At 35.9% G+C, this 12,969-nt stretch overlaps 1 long non-coding RNA gene across 14 annotated transcripts in view; it reads right to left on the reverse strand.

The window, feature by feature from the left end:
- The window catches only part of LOC123537195 (uncharacterized), a 76,313-nt gene that overhangs the window by 13,079 nt on the left and 50,265 nt on the right, over positions 1 to 12,969 (reverse strand). For 13 of the 14 annotated variants that reach the window (XR_008368112.1, XR_008368110.1, XR_008368111.1 and 10 more), the window contains 5 exons: positions 12,364 to 12,761; positions 10,724 to 10,864; positions 9,440 to 9,796; positions 6,822 to 6,950; positions 4,225 to 4,579 (listed from right to left, as the gene is read on the reverse strand). This is a non-coding gene — a long non-coding RNA (uncharacterized LOC123537195). The remainder of the gene's footprint in view (positions 1 to 4,224; positions 4,580 to 6,821; positions 6,951 to 9,439; positions 9,797 to 10,723; positions 10,865 to 12,363; positions 12,762 to 12,969) is intronic. The other variant, XR_008368120.1, reaches the window with a different exon arrangement.

Genomic DNA, 12,969 nt, shown 5'->3' on the forward strand with positions numbered 1-12,969 from the left:
ATTGAATTAATACAAAAGTTGAAAAAGGGGCATAATTTTGTAAAATGCAAAGTAGAGGTATTGAACCTCTGTACTGCATGTCATATCATGACAGTGAACAAGTGTGTGAAGTTTCAATCCTTTCCAATTTGTGGATAATGAGATACCAGCTTACATACAAAAACTTAACCAACAAGAGCTGTCTCCATAGGATGACACATGCCCCCGATGGCACTTTAAATGAATAGTTATGGCCGATGTTAGAGTTTAGGACCTTTGACCTACGGAGCTGGGTCTTGCGCGCGACATGTCGTCTTACTGTGTCACACATTCATGCGTAGTTATTTTAAAATCCATGCATGAATAGTAAGTAAGTAAGTAAGTAAGTAACGACTTTATTTATAGTGGATGACATATTTGGCAGAGCCAATTTACAATATGGTCCACTGTATAAATATGTGCAAGTATAATAAACATGATTATAAACAATAATAAGAGAAAATTTTACAGAACATGACAGCAACTGTTATGAGATATAATCCATAACTACAATTACAAAAAAAGCAATATGAACTGAAATAAAATTATATACATGTATAAACAAACAAAAATATTCTAAGTAAAGTTAATGACTTACATTAAAAGTCTGTACATGTAGAAACTTAAAGAATTTGGTAGGCAGTATTTTCTGATAGTAATTTTGGGTGAGAAAAGTGCCATTGAAGATAGGATTGTTTGAATTTTGCAAGAGTATCAGATGAGCGTATATGATTGGGTATGTTATTCCAGATTGTGGGTCCAGAGTAGCTCAAAGATTTACGAAAAAATTCTATTCTTGGTTTTGGTACCTTTAGTTCATTGTTTCGATTTGACCTAAGTTCACGATCACATGTTTGGTTTTGGTTGTGGTTAAATTTTGAAGGAAGATAGTCCGGCGATTGCATATTTATTGATTTATATACTAGGATAGCTTTTTTGTATTTTATTCTGTCAGGAAATGTCATCCATTTCAGTTCAAGAATAATTCTGATGATGGAGCATTGAAATCTTTGTCGAGAATAATTCTTGCAGCACGCTTTTGGAATTTTAGAACAGTTTTTAATAGCTCATCATTACAGTTCCCCAAATGGTACAGCAATAATCTAGGTGTGGGAGAATGTAGGCATTGTAAAATAACTTTCGAGAATGTAAGCTTAGGTATTGTTTTATACGTAAGAGAAGATATAAATTGGTATTGCATTTTTTTAAGGTTTGTTCAACTTGACATTTCCAGTTTAGGTGTTCATCAACATGAATTCCTAATAATTTCTCATTTGATGAGTATGATATAGGTTGACCTTGCATTTGAATATTGTTAGAGTTTGTGTGATCTTTTATCTTGTTGTTTTTATAGGAAGCAGTGATATACATAGCTTTAGTTTTTGATGTTTGGAAGCATCGAGTTGCCTTTGCACCATTTATCAACAATATCAATGTTGGTCTGCAGTGTATTGTGTACCTCCATTACTGTTTTACCCAAAAACAGACATTGCCCTATCATCTGCAAACATGTCAAAAAGATGATTTGTTTGTGTGCAATGGTAGGTCATTGATATATAGTATAAACAGTATCGGACCGAGAACGGAGCCTTGAGGAACACCTGCAGAAATTTGTTGGGTAGAAGAAAGTTTCAGATCACTACTGTGGGAGCGTTCTGTAGGTATGAATAGCCATTTTACAGCAGATTCACTAAACTTGTACAGTTTTAATTTTTCTATCAATAGTGCATGATTCACTAGATCAAATGCTTTGGTCAGATCTAAAAATATAGTTCCAACATAGGATTTATCATTTTTAGCTTGAATCCACTCATCAATTATATTTGTAAGAGCAGTTTCACATGAATGGTTTGAACGAAATCCTGATTGTCTGGAATGCAGAAGTTTGTTTCTAAGAAGTTTTTTATATGATTAGAGACATGTTTTTCTATGAGTTTAGATAATATTGGGAGGACTGATATTGGTCTGTAGTTGCTTTTGTCTGTTTTAGAATTTTTTTTTAAGATTGGAATTACCTTTGCTGTCTTAAATGTTTCTGGAAATTTACACTTATTTATACTTAAATTTATTACCTTTGTGAGTGGTCTGCAGATTGTTTTATGACATAACTTCAAAATTCTTGAGCTTATGTCATCAAGACCTGTTGCCTTTGATTCATCTAATAACTTAAGTTCTTTTAAAATAAATTCCTCAGATACTGGCGGTATCTTAAATGAAACATTTTCTAACTTACTGTCAACAAAATGTTGAATGAGTTCCTCACTTTCAATTTTAAGGTGTTGTGGTGGATTTGAAATGGATTTAAAAACATTTGCAAAAAAAGTGATTGAAAGTTTCAGCTGTTGTGCATGGATCCAATATTGGGTTACCATTATCATCATTTATGTAATTAGTTTGGTACGTTTTACCTTTACCAGATAATTCATTTAGATGTTTCCAAAGTTTTTTAGGGTTTTTCTTGTTGTCATCAATATTTTGGGAATAAAATGTCCTTTTGGCTTTTTTTGGTAAACTTTTTTATTTTTGTCTCCAAAATTTAAATTCTTTTGATAGTTTCCTGATTTTTTTGCATTATTTTTTGAATTTATAGCATTTTTATAGAATGACAAAGATATGGACCGGACACGCCAATCAATGCACTATCATGAAAAATTACCTTTAACGTCTAAGTGTGACCTTGACCTTTGAGCTACAGACCTGGGTCTTGCGCGTGACATGTCGTCTTACTGTGGAACACATTCATGCCAAGTTATTTGAAAATCCATCCATCGATGACAAAGATATGGACTGGACACGCCCATCAATGCACTATCCCTTAGTGTCTAAGTGTGACCTTGACCTTTGAGCTACGGACCTGGGTCTTGTGCGCGACACGTCGTCTTACCGTGGTACACATTCATGCCAAGTTATTTGAAAATCCATCCATAGATAACAAAGATATGGACTGGACAAGCCCATCAATGCACTATCCCTTAATGTCTAAGTGTGACCTTGACCTTTGAGCTACGGACCTGGGTCTTGCGCGCGACATGTCGTCTTACTGTGGTACACATTCATGCCAAGTTATTTGAAAATCCATCTATCGATGACAAAGATATGGACCGGACTCGCCCATCAATGCACTATCCTTTAATGTCTAAGTGTGACCTTGACCTTTGAGCTACGGACCTGGGTCTTGCGCGCAACACGTCATCTTACTGTGGTTCACTTTCATGCCAAGTTATTTGAAAATCCATCCATCGATGACAAAGATATGGACTGGACACGAAAAATGCGGACAGACAGACAGACGGTTCAAAAACTATATGCCTCCCTTCGGGGGCATAAAAACTGCTAAGTCAAAGGGGCATAATTTTATAAAAATGCCAAGCAGAGTTATGGGACCTTCACAGTGCATGTTAGATCATGACAGTGAACAAGTGTGTGAAGTTTCAATCCATTCCAATTAGTGGATACTGAGATATCAGATTACATACAAAAATTTAACCAAAAACTGCTAAGTCGAAAAAGGGGCATAATTTTGAAAAAAAAAGAGAAGAGTTATGGGACTTGCTTAGTGCATGTCAGATCATGACAGTGAACAAGTATGTGAAGTTTCAATCCATTCCCATTAGTAAGTACCGAGATACCAGCTTACATACAAAACCTTAACCAAAAATTTCTAAGTCGAAAAAGGGGCATAATTTTGTAAAAAAGCAAATAGAGTTATGGAACCTGTGCAATGTAGGTCAGTTCATCACAGTGAATAAGTGTGTGAAGTTTCAATTCATTCCCACAAGTGGTTACTGAGTTACCAGCTTACATACAAAACCTTAACCAAAAATTTCTAAGTCGAAAAAGGGACATAATTTTGTAAAAAAGCAAAATAGAGTTAAGGAACCTGTGCAATGTAAGTCAGTTTGTCACAGTGAATAAGTGTGTGAAGTTTCAATCCATTCCCACAAGTGGTTTCTGAGATACCAGCTTACATACAAAACCTTAACCAAAATCGGGACGCAGACGCCGACACATGAGTGAGTCCAATAGCTCTACTATTCTATGAATAGTTGAGCTAAAAATGGGGCATAATCATAATATTATGATACCCGATTTATGGATCTTGTGTGGAATGATCTGGGTGATGACATGGAACAGTTGTTTTAAGTTTGAATCAAGTAGGATTGCTCTCCATATACTTGATATAGATGGGCTAAAAACAAATCATACCATGTGTTTCAAGCTGGAAACAGCTGAACTTCATTGTGCTTTTCCCACTGATGAAGTATGTATTGAAATCTGCCTGTTCCACTCCCACTGATGTGTATACAGTCAAACCCGTGTTAAAGACCACTTCTGAACAGAGACCACCTGGCTCTAAAGAACATGTTTTGTTTCCCATTTTAACATTTACAATATATCTTAACCTGTGAATAATGGCCACCTCCCAATAAAGATAACATTTGGCTCTCCCAAGGGTGGTCTTTATAGACAGGTTTGACTGTACTGCAATCTGCTCACTCCACTCCCCTCCAGCTCTTCATCCGAAGTTCATTGGCAGTTGTAGAATCATGTTGTAGATCACCTTTGAATAAACCAGAAAATATTGCTGTTTCTTTCGTATGCTCAAATATTTCTAAATCGAGACCTCATTGCATTACACAATTTAAGCTTGCAGTGCAACATTATACTCAAGTAAGTAAGTAACCACTTTATTTCCAAGGGCTATACATTGAGTTTATATACAGTATATATACAACATTAAACAAACATTATCAAGCATCATTAATACAAAATGTACAGTTCAGGATTTAAACATGCAAGCCAAATAAAAAATATATAAAATGAGGTGGTTTTAATCCAAAACCAACAACAAAAACAAGAGGACCCTGTATCGCTCACCTGACATATTGACCTACAGATCATCAAGTTGGTTTCATTAAGATATGGTCATAAATGTGGTCTCTAAAGTGTTAATTAACTAACTTTTCCTTTGATTTGACCTGGTGACCTAGTTTTCGACCCCACATGACCCAGATTCGAACTTGACTTAAAGATCATCAAGATTTACATTCTAACCAAGTTTCATTAAGATATGATCATAAATGTGGCCTCTCGAGTGTTAACTAGCTTTTCCTTTGATTTGACCTTGTGACCTAGTTTTTGACCGTACATGACCCAGATTCAGACTGGACTTTGAGATCATCATGGTTAACATTCTGATTTAACATTCTGACTAAGTTACATGAAGATACAGTCATAAATGTGGCCCCTAGAGTGTTAACAAGCTTTTCCTTAGATTTGAACTGGTGACCTAGTTTTTGAACCCAGATGACCCAATATGGAACTCGTCCAAGATTTATGAGGGTAACATTCTGACCAAGTTTCATTAAGATTGGGCCAAAATTGTGACCTCTAGAGTGTTAACAGTCAAACTGATGACGACAAATTGACAACAGACACCGGGCGATCACAAAAGCTCACCTTCAAGCACTTTGTGCTCAGGTGAGCTAAAAATTACTGTATTGCACAGCTGCATTAAATTAAGTACCAATTCCATACCTATTAAAATTTGATATCATACAATGTCATGTCGCAAATTAACAAAAATAACCCAAGCAACAAACTACAAATCTCATAATATCTCCAGGTATTCAGTGGTATACATTAAAACCTGCTGTCACAGTCTCCTCTATTAAGCAGCCAACCTGTCTTAAGCAGCCAGTGTCTCATTTTCCAAAATGGTCGTTCATTCTATAAACTACCTGCATTAAGCAGCCACTTTTTCCAACTCCCTTGGTTGGCTTTAGAATTTACTGTATTGACAATATCAATGTATCTCCTAGGTGGGTGAAGGAGAAACTTCAAGTTCAAGTGGAGATAAGGCTTTAGGGCAGAATGAGTTAAGTATACTACAACAAGAGCTGTCTCCATAGGATGACACATGCCCCCGATGGCACTTTGAATGAATAGTTATGGCCAATGTTAGAGTTTAGGACCTTTGAGCTATGGACCTGGGTCCTGCGCGCAACACGTCGTCTTACTGTGGTACACATTCATGCCAAGTTATTTGAAAATCCATCCATGGATGACAAAGATATGGACCGGACACGCCCATCAATGCACTATCCTTTAATGTCTAAGTGTGACCTTGACCTTTGAGCTACGGACCTGGGTCTTGCACGCGACACGTCGTCTTACTGTGGTACACATTCATGCCAAGTTATTTGAAAATCCATCCATGGATGACAAAGATATGGACCGGACACGCCCATCAATGCACTATCCTTTAACATCTAAGTGTGACCTTGACCTTTGAGCTACGGACCTGGGTCTTGCGCGCAACATGTCGTCTTACTGTGGTACACATTCATGCCAAGTTATTTGAAAATCCATCCATCGATGACAAAGATATGGACCGGACACGAAAATTGCGGACAGACTGACAGACTGACAGACCCACAGATGGGTCAATCACAAACTATATGCCTCCCTTTCGGGGTTGCATTAAAAATAACAAAGAGACCTTAAAATGGTACCTTGCATATACTTAAAATTTATATAATTAAAAGAAACAAGATCAAGACAACACAACTGTATTCTTAATGCAAAAACTGATGATGAATTTCACAGTATTATTATTTGTATATCTGCTACTATTTCACTTGGCTGTGTTCTTCGTCTTAAAAGATCAATGTTAAACTTGATCATTCAATTAGCTGAAATTGAAAAATAGTGTGCACACTTCTGTCAGACTGTAAAGTAAATATACAGCAGCACAAGTATTTTAAATAACCAAAAACCTTGTTAAATGATACCAGACATACCTTCATATCCTATATCAATATTGTCATCAGACCCCTCCAATGTTCTTTGAGCTGATCCCTTTCTCCGAATTCTCTGGCTGCAGGTGTTACATTATACATTCTTCTTCGCAGGAAGCCAACTATCCATGTCTGAAGTAATGAATTTTTTTTGTTCATATGAATGTTTTCTGTCAGGGAAAGAAGATAACGTTTGAGAAACTTACCTAGCATTCATTGTCCTTTACCAGAAACAGAATAGGCATCATCAACACCCTATTTTTACGAAAAAGCAACAACATTTCTAGAAGAGCTGACATTGTCTTTCAGCATACTGTAAAACCTGTCAATAGCAGCCAGCCAGGAGAGTGGGGAAAAAGTGGCTGTTTAGCGAATGTCGCTGCTTAATGCATGTCATTTATAGAATGAAGGGAAACGAGGCACTGGCTGCTTAAGACAGGTTGGCTGCTTAATAGAGGCAACAGCAGGTTTTACTGTATGCTAATTGTAGGTATGGCTGATGTCCAAGTAAACTTTCTGCTCAAGTGATTTTGGGTCTGGCCGGCTGTCGGCACAGAAACACTCTTCATTAATGCCGTTTTTAAGTTAATTTGCGCACATACGAAAGCTTTCAACCCACCATTTTTAAAAATGTGAAAATCAAGGATCTTCAATAAGTTCTGTATTTTAGTAACAGATTAAATTTTAGCAGCTGTAACATGTATGATTTATTAAAATTTTAAAATCTAACAAATGCAGTTTCGAGGAATCAAGTTTACAATGTTATAAATCAGTATCATATAATCTATGTTCATAAATGCTTGAGGGAGGTTGTAGATGTAGAGGAAGCCTGATGAAATTTTTATAATTCTTATCCACTCGGACATTTGCAGAAAAAAATATTTAAGCGACAATATTATACAATTATCGACTTTTTCATAGGTTGATATCAGGATTTATCAACCCGTAAACAGTTATATTCACTGAGCCGGATACCAGAAACAAACAATTTTGTTTCACACAGACGTAGTATACATACCTTTATTGTATCTTAATGTAGTAGGTACACCCAATAGACAACGAATCTGTACCTTTCTAGTCTGTACAGTTTAAAACTATCCCCCTTAACAGCATACTAGGGAGAGGAGCTATACCCTGTACAGTCCATGCATGTTATTGATGATGTATTTCAAATTAAGTTGAACTGGACGAGCTCCTGTATTTAACAAAGAATGATTTCAATTTGAACAACAAGAGCACCGCCTTGCAGGTGCTGACGCTCATCTGATTTTTTTTGTGTAATAGAAATATTGTCCTACCCATGATTTTCTAAGTCTAAAAAGGGCCATCATTCTTGCAAAAAGCAGGATAGAGTTATGTTTCTTGATGTACAGTGTCCACTTATGATGGTGAAAAACTGTTGCAAGTTTTAAAGCAATAGCTTTGATAGTTTATGAGAAAAGTTGACTTAAACATAATACTCAACCAAGAAAATGATTTTCTAAGTCAAAAAGGGGCAATAATTATTGCAAAAAGCAGGATGGAGTTATGTTGCTTGCTGTACAGAGTCAGCTTATGATGGTGAACAAGTGTTGCAAGTTTCAAAGCAATAGCTTTGATAGTTTAAGAGAAAAAGTTGACCTAAACATAAAACTTAACCAAGAAATCTGATATTTTCTAAGTCCAAAAGGGGCCATAAATCTTGCAAAAAGCAGGACGGAGTTATGTTTCTTGCTGTACAGGGTCAACTTATGATGGTGAACAAGTGTTGCAAGTTTTAAAGCAATAGCTTTGATAGTTTAGGATAAAAGATGACCTAAACATAAAACCAAGAAAACTGATTTTCTAAGTCCAAAAGGGGCAATTAATCTTGCAAAAAGCAAGATGGGTTATGTTTCTTGATTACAGGGTCTGCTTATGATGGTGAACAAGTATTCCAATTTCAAAGCAATAGCTTTGATAGTTTAGGAGAAAAGTTGACCTAAACATAAAATTTAAAACCAAGAAATCAGATGATTTTCTTAATACAAAAGGGGCCATAAATCTTGCAAAAAGCAAGATGGAGTTATGTTTCTTGCTATACAGGGTCAACTTATGATGGTGAACAAGTATTCCAAGTTTCAAAGCAATAGCTTTGATAGTTTAGGAGAAAAGCTGACCTAAACATAAAACTTAACCAGGCAACGCAGACGCCGACGCCGACAACCGCTCAAGTGATGACAATAACTTATCATTTTTTTTCAAAAAATCAGATGAGCTAAAAATGATTCAGTTTTTTAATAACTGATGTAGTTCTGTTTTTAAATGAAAAAAAAAGCAAAAAAACTTTGTAGCAGTTAGCATTAGAACTTTAACAGTTAACTTCATCTTTTTTGGCAATGGCATATGCTTCAACCTTTACCTTGCTTTTTTTCTATAATGGACTGGTCCATCATTTAATTTGGGCAGTACCTCTTATGATTAAAAGGGGTTTCCGCTTAAAATTTACTGACTGAATAGCGAACAGCGCAGACCACAAAGGCAGAATCATTTGCTGGCAGCAGGTCAAAGTTTAAATGTTCATTGTGTGTACTCCCTATCTGCAGAAGTTCGAATGTAAACCGCTCTTATGAAAAAATAAATTTAATATAAAGTTTAATTACCTCAACATTCTTGTATGATCTGACCAGCTACATGTACAATGTATCACGGTGAATCTACTATATGTTGAGATACCATGGTGTCGGCCCAGTACAATTTCTCCTTCTTTGCTGTATAGTAAAACAAGCACTTTTGGACATGGATTGTGAATTTCACAACAAAATTGCAGCATTGACAGCTCTGTAATTCTGAAGAGTAATACTATCCCAGTCAATATATCACAGAAAAACACCATCATCAACGATGAACTTTTTTGCTACACATCAAAGTATCTAGTCCATGTTTAAATTTCCCACTGACATCTGTCATGGCCACCAGTCTGGTGTAGTTTTTTAATCCTTCCGCACAGAAATGTAATCCTGAAAAACACACATAAAACAACTGTTAAAGACATCAGAAATGACAAAAAATGTACACAGTATCAATAAATACATTTGGAATATAACATGTCAAAGTAGGGATAGCGTTAAATTGTGAACTTCAAAATTTCAAAGAACTACTTTCTAGGATACAACGACCCGGAAGTACTTCTATACCGGGGTGACACCTAAATCTTTTCAAATTTTTAATTTAGCCAAATTTTTCCCACAAAATCTTGTAACTTAGGGTTTTGCGAGAAAAGTTATACAAGACATTGTCATCGCAAAGAAAATTTTGTACCGCAGAAACATTTCAAACATTAGACCTACTTTGCAGAGAAATTGGCTCGGAAACCAGAATTTTGAAGAAAAAAGGCACATTACAAAATTTGCCTTCCTTCTGAAAATTTCAATCAGATTTTCATGAAATCAACTGTGATATCGCTAGTTAATGCTTATAGTATGTTTTATGTAACTTTAAGCTTATTTATTTTGAAAAATGATGTATCAAAATGAGTATTTACTTTAAAAATATGCAATTTTTAGTAAAAAATGCAAAATTTACCCACTACAATTGCAGAAAAATGAAAATTTTAATGATTGAAAGACCAGAACCCACAAGCAAACACCAATATGTGATTATATTTATGACAATTACTGGAAGTAAAACAGATCAATACATCACAGACTATCTTAAAGTGAATTATTTCTTCGACTAAGCCAGGCAATGTCTGAAACGTCAAATGCAAAGCCGATCTGCACCATCTTGGAAGCAGGCAAGTGCGGAAGGTCAAGAACTCCAACTGGAGCCAGACACAGCTCAGGGTACTCCTGAAACTGTCAAGCAGTTACTGATAAGGCTACAGTTCTGACTAAAGACATTAGGACCAGAGGGAAATGCACCGGTGGAAAATGTAAATCGCTTACCGAAAACTAGCCGTCTTTCTGCGGTGTTACACTGGGAATCACAGCTTCTGCCCACTCGACTTAATAGGTTGGTCTGGTTTATGGGTAGCTGCTGACTGGTTGTATGATTCTAAATTCCTACTGACGTATGGAATTCATCGCCTGCAAATGACAAAAGAAAGATGTGAACCGGTGTCGGCCTTTCTTGAGAAACAACTGAGTGTGTGTGTATACTTCTAAGGGTGATCAGGAACACCTGTAGAAAAAAAGTGACATAATATTCACAGATTGGTACCATCTGTCATGTCTTTATCATTCTGATATCAACTGGTTCAGGAACTTTACAGGAAGTCTGTCATTAAAACGCTGCAACTGAATAATTTTCTACATATATGTTAGCTGAAATAGTGAAAAGAATATTAAAATAAGTATTACCAGACAACCTCTTTCAGCACAAAAAAACAAAGTATCTGAAATGCACATTTAAAAGAATTGAAACACATAAATGCTATGAAAAAACAACATACAGAAAAACATGAATAAAAGTCCCAACAGGAAAAGTCCTATCTAAAGAATGAAGTAGAATGAATCGAGCAAAACTGAAATACAAATACCGTCAAGTTGTGTTTCCAGTCAGTACCAAGACAAATACATATTAAGGAAACTGCACGAGGCCGACCCAGGAAATCAGCCTGGTTAAATAGTTTCTTAGTAACACAGACCTGCGTTGTAAACCTGAAAAGCAAATCTGAATAGAAGCATCCCATTCAAGGCAGAATGTATCTGACGACGGCCTGATGCGGGCTGAAGCTGAAAGCTCGGAATATGTTCTAAACTGAAAAAACAAATGAATAAATAAAATAATACAACAACAACAACAACTATTTTATCACACTGAAGCAACCTCCATGTAATTCCCTGTGTAATACAACCAATGTCCTGTCAGTGTAAAGAAAACTTGTTATACATTAATAATGCCGACAAATGCACTCAGCACACTGGTAAGTAGTCTGTGGTAGCCAGACTAACTGGTAAGCAATGTCCTTCAATGCCAAAATGCCGGTAGCACATTGAATTTGACTGAAATGAGAAAAATAATTATTTCGTGTCATATTAGTTATGTGTCTCATACGCAAGGGAACGAACATTCACGCAATTTCTTTATATCATATATGAGACGCCTGCTGACTGGCTTTAACATCAGTGTAATAACACTGTGACTGGTTCGAGATCCAGGCCTGACAAGCATTTCCGAGTCTCTCCGACTCGTTACGAAACAGACCATAGCCTCAATTAACCCATCCGGTTCAAAATGTACAGCTTCAATACATACGACACTGTTCATCCACGGTCTATTGCGGCACTATATAACATGTTCACATATATATACTTATAAATTCTTCGGAAAAGAGACCCTAGGTGAAATAGACTTTTTTTTTAAAAAAATTTAAGAAATTTAAATTTATATTTCTTTCTTAAAATTAAAGTGAAAAACTATGTGTCTTCTTTTTATATAGCCTTTTTAAGCTTCCTGCTTGTTCAGTGTCTTTGCACTATAGTAGAAGACTGACAAATCAAGAGGAAACAACTTTTACTCAAATTTCAAAGAAAATTCAACTATTGAATTTTTAAAATTTGAATAAAATTAAAATTTCACAAACCTTGGAAATATCCTTTTAGCCACTGATTTGTATTGTTATCAGCTACTAGTGTGTGAAGTTTCATGACTGTAAACCCTATAGTGGCTGAGATATTCCACATTCTGAATTTGCCATATAGGTGTCGGCCCAGTACAATTTCTCCTTCTTTGCTGTATAGTAAAACAAGCACTTTTGGACATGGATTGTGAATTTCACAACAAACTTGCAGCATTGACAGCTCTGTATTTCTGAAGAGTAATACTATCCCAGTCAATATATCACAGAAAAACACCATCATCAACGATGAACTTTTTTGCTACACATCAAAGTATCTAGTCCATGTTTAGATTTCCCACTGACATCTGTCATGGCCACCAGTCTGGTGTAGTTTTTTAATCCTTCCGCACAGAAATGTAATCCTAAAAAACACACATAAAACAACTGTTAAAGACATCAGAAATGACAAAAAATGTACACAGTATCAATAAATACATTTGGAATATAACATGTCAAAGTAGGGATAGCGTTAAATTGTGAACTTCAAAATTTCAAAGAACCACTTTCTAGGATACAACGACCCGGAAGTACTTCTATACCGGGGTGACACCACCATCTGTCCGACTTGGT

This window comes from Mercenaria mercenaria, chromosome 17 (assembly GCF_021730395.1).
Source record: "Mercenaria mercenaria strain notata chromosome 17, MADL_Memer_1, whole genome shotgun sequence".
Lineage (NCBI taxonomy): Eukaryota > Metazoa > Mollusca > Bivalvia > Venerida > Veneridae > Mercenaria > Mercenaria mercenaria.